Source organism: Tinamus guttatus, unplaced genomic scaffold, assembly GCF_059628265.1.
Source record: "Tinamus guttatus ecotype Peru unplaced genomic scaffold, ASM5962826v1 Tinamus_guttatus_pri_ptg000027l, whole genome shotgun sequence".
Lineage (NCBI taxonomy): Eukaryota > Metazoa > Chordata > Aves > Tinamiformes > Tinamidae > Tinamus > Tinamus guttatus.
Genome location: NW_028288561.1, coordinates 2,775,177 through 2,779,586, shown reverse-complemented (window position 1 = coordinate 2,779,586; position 4,410 = coordinate 2,775,177).

The window sequence follows — 4,410 nt, the reverse complement described above, 5'->3', positions numbered from 1 at the left end:
CCGGCTCCCTGCGCGGGCGGGCGGAGCGGAGCCGGCGGCGGCGCGGGGGAGACAAAGGGGGCAGGATGGCGGCGGGGGGGAGGGGGCGCGCGGGGGCGGCGGGCGCGGGCCGGGGGGCGGGGGGCTCCCTGCAGACAATACAGCCGGGTCCCTCTGCCCAGAGCCTGCCCGGGCCAAGATGGCGGCCGAGAAAGAGCGGAAGTGACGCGGGGCTCTCATTAGCATACGGGACTCATTGTCCGGCGGGAGGGGAGGGGGCCGCGCCCCGGGGGGGAGGGGGCGCCGCTCCCGGGGGGCTCCCGCCGGAACGGCCCCCATGGCGGGGGCGGGGGGGGCTCCCGCCGGGCGCGTGACGGCAGCCCCCGGGCTGGGGAGGGGGGTGGGTCTGGCGGGAGAGCGGGGAGGGGGGAGCCGGCGGGGAGGGGGGAGCCGGCAGCGGCGGGATCTACCCCGTCCCCGCTAGGAGGCGCCGCGCCCTGCGGCTGGGGCCGGGGAGGGAGGTGGCGCCGCCCGCTTATCCCTCCGCCGCCCCCGGCCGGGACTACATCCCGCGCCGCGGGGGCCGCCGCCGGGCCGGGGCGGGGGCGCGGGCCGAGCCGCCCGCCCCCATGTGACCGCACCGCCCACGTGACCGCGCCGCGCGCCCGGGACCCGCGGGGCTCGTGCGGCGGCGGCGGCGGCGGCGGCGCCTCCGGGAGGGCCCCGCCCCCCTCCCCGCCCGCGCCCCCGCCCGGCCCCGGGGCGGCGCCTCCGGCCCGCGGCGGCCCCGGGCCCGGCCCGCGCCCCCCGGCGGCGCCGCTCACCATGGACAGCGCCCCCGGCGCTCGCGGGGGCTCCCGGGGGGCCTCGGCCGGGCGCGCGGAGCAACCCGAGCGGGAGGCGCCGCGAGGCGGCGGCTGAGGCGGCAGCGCCCGAGCTGCGCGGGAAGCGCCGCGAGGCGGCGGCGCGGCGGCCTCACCCGCCCTCCCCGGCCGCCTTCACCGGGCGCAAAGCAGCGCCCAGCTCGGGCCGTCGGGCCCCGAGCAGTGGGACGGGGTGGCCCCGGGCGCCGCCGGGCCGGACCGGGCCTCGCACTCACCGCGTTGGATCCTGCTTCGGGCCGCGCTGCGGCAGTGGCTGGGGAGCACCGGCGAGGCCTGGCCCGAGGCCTGCGCGGAGCCTCCCGGCGCGCGGGCCCTGCCGCGGTGACGCTGCCCTGCTCGACGCCTAAATGGCTTCAGGAGCAATTGTGTGGCGCCCAGTAGGGTTCTGCTTGGCCTTCTCTAGGGCTTTCTAGTCCTGCGGAATGTGGAGCTGCTCTGCTCTTGTCACTAGTTTCAAATCACACGTGTTTTGCCGTGTATTTCCATGGTAACTTCACCTTGGTGGTCTAAGACTCAATAAGTCGTGAAATACTATGAAAGTCACATTTTTTACAATAGAATGGAAATGCACAAAACTTACTGTCCGCTGCAAAACCCAAGAGACGCGGCTGTGCTCCAGCCCAAAAGCAGCTCCTGGGACTTCCGTGCCCAAAGTCCCGTGAGATACACATGGAACGAGCCTCAGCTCTGGAGAGCCAAGGAAGCTGCCTTGGTTTCTGTAGAGAGCTCGTTTGCCTTGCAGGAGTAGATTTATTTTATGATGCAATTATGAAAATGTGTTGAAAAATATTTCTAAAACACAGTTAAATCAGTACCGTATTCAGAAGCTACCCGCTAAATTGAAGACCACTTGAGCTAGCTTGATTGCAGTAGATTAAAATACACAACTCCAAACAAGCCCCCGGACTTTTGTATTTCAAAGACTTTTTTAGCACTTTACCAATGGTAACACTTTAGCAACCACTTATTGATACTGCATTACAATGTGTACTTTTATTCTCCTAACTTGTACCTTACTGATCAGACCTACGGTTTCTTTTTAAAGTTAATTGAAATCTTAGAAGAAAGGGAGACCCACTTGCAGCACTTTCAGGGCAGTATTGCTACATGACCTTTTCTTCTTGCAGGAGGACAAGAACAAAACATGATGATCAACAGTTTAGAAAGCTTTAGAGTGAGAACGGCAACTTCTGCAGCCACCTGCTCCACTGAGAGTTGTAAGTCCATTTGATGCTTTGGTTGTACAGAAAAATACCTGAGAGAAAGAAGAGTAGTAAGAGGAAAGAGGAAAAGAAATCAGCAAGGAATGATCCAGATTGGAGACTGCAAGCTCTTCTTGGGGCATTGGTTATACCTGGAAGGTGAGCGAAGCTGGAAAGGGTGTCCCATTTAACTGGCAGCATGTGGCACCACCGTACTTAAGGGCACTGCTATGCACTTATTACACATTGAAAATAAATTTCTATTTTACCTGTTTCAGTTGAAATCAGAGCTGAAGTATAGATATTAAAATCATTGTTTGTAGGGATTTTAGTGGTATTTTATGTTGTGAAAAATGAAACCAAATGTCTCCCTGGGAAAAGACTAACTTCAGAGATAATCATATAAAGTTCAGAAAGCTTTTTTAGAATTGTTATTAGCATTTATGCAGTGCAGCCAGCTAATGCGGATTTTACAGTAAATATAAAATATCAGCAGAGAAACAAATCCCTGACCCATAGAGCTTCCATTCTAAAGGTTGAGTATTTACTAGAAAAAGCATATGGTAAGAAGTGTCTGAAGGCTCATGGAGCTAAGTTTCATAGAGCAGGATAAAATAATTGGAAAGAGAAGTCAGATGGGAGAGATACACAACATGAAAATATGTGCAAAGGATACACCAGCATGAGCGGAAATGGCTGGACTCCAAGTTGGAGAACCAGATAGGCTTTTGGAGATCTTATGGGCTTAAAAAACAATAATTTGGGATCTTGCTGTAGTTTCTTGAGACATACCAGAAGGGTGTTCAGGCTGAGCTGGCAGCAAGAACAGGCAAAAAGAAGTTTTCTCCAACCACTTCCTCAACATCCACCAAGATCAGGGATTTTCCAGTGGGGAACTGCTTTCCAGCCCCTACCCCTAGGTGGTACCGAGTCCAGAATTAAGGTCAAAACGGTACAGAAAACAATTTAGGAAGAGTTTAGAGTTTGAAATTCATTGTGAGAGCAAATTAAATCTGATGTGGACAGAAGAGAGGAGCACCAGAAGGCAGAAATACTCAGTGGACAAGATGGGTGACGCAGGCATAGTTTTTCTTTTTAAGGCAAAGGGGAGAAGAGCAGGTGAGAAAGAAAATGTAGCAGCAGAAGCTGGATGAATGGGAGCCGTTGCCTGCTTTGGGGTGAAGTCTGCAGTAACTGGGCTGAAAAGACTTTGAGGAGGATGGGGCAGTGTTAGTAGAAGGCAATCCCCAAAGGAAGGACAAGATCTTTCCCAAGGGTTTTCCCACTGACCTGCACTGTGGGACAGTGGTTACAGGCAGCCGGCTAGAACGGAGGGAGAATGAGAATAACACAGTTTGCTTTAGGAGATTTATTTTAAAGAGAGCATCCAAGAGCCGGGGAAGAAGGAATAAAGAAGTCTCGAGCCCATTTGTGTGCTCTGGGTACAAAGTGAGGTATATGGAATGAAGGAAAAGTGTATGATAATAATTGTAATACACTTTTCTGTCGGGGATATGGGGTTGGTTTCTCAAGGCAAATTATGACAACTGGAAAATCAGTGAAATCACAGCATTGTAAGAGACTTGAAGCTTCAGAGCAGAGGGGAGACGAATCAGCATTCCCAAGCTGCACGGGTGTGTTTGTAGGTGTGCTGTGCTACAGATTTAAGTTAGAATTGTGCCCACATTTACAACTGTGCTAGTTAAGAATACTACGTTTGTTTTTCATTCAGCTGCAAAATATTGCAAGACAACTATCAATGGTTCTACGCATCCAACATAATTCATTATATAATAAATACAATTATGTTAATCCTCAGCAGAATTAAGATCACTGGTCTCACAGGAACCCAATCAGCTATCTAGCTGCTTTGCCATTTAGACACTCCATCATCCGCCAGCCACCCCCGAGCTCCTTCCATGAAGATAACTTTGACAAAAGCCACCAGGAAGGAACCAAATTCAGTCTGTATTAAGAGCAAGGTAGGGAAGGTACATCCTTTCACACAGAGTTCCCTTCTTTTCTGCTAGCTTTTTAAGAAAAAAAAAAAAAGATTGAGCTAGTCTGTGCTTAGGGCTGCATATGACAGATTTGCTTCGCTGGTTAGGATAACTTGGGAGAAAGGTTTGATCCCTCAGCCTGGCTAGGTGGAAGTTTATCTGTTATAACCAACACTCAAATTCCACCTAGAAGCAGGTCAGCCAAGTACCGTGTCCTTTGGAGGTGGTGCTGTTGTGCCATGACAAACTATATTCCTTTTGTGGGTAGGGCTGGAGGCTTCCATGTTGTTAACACTTTCAAAAGCACTGAATTCAGATTGAGAGTTTACTTAACGAAAGGCATTG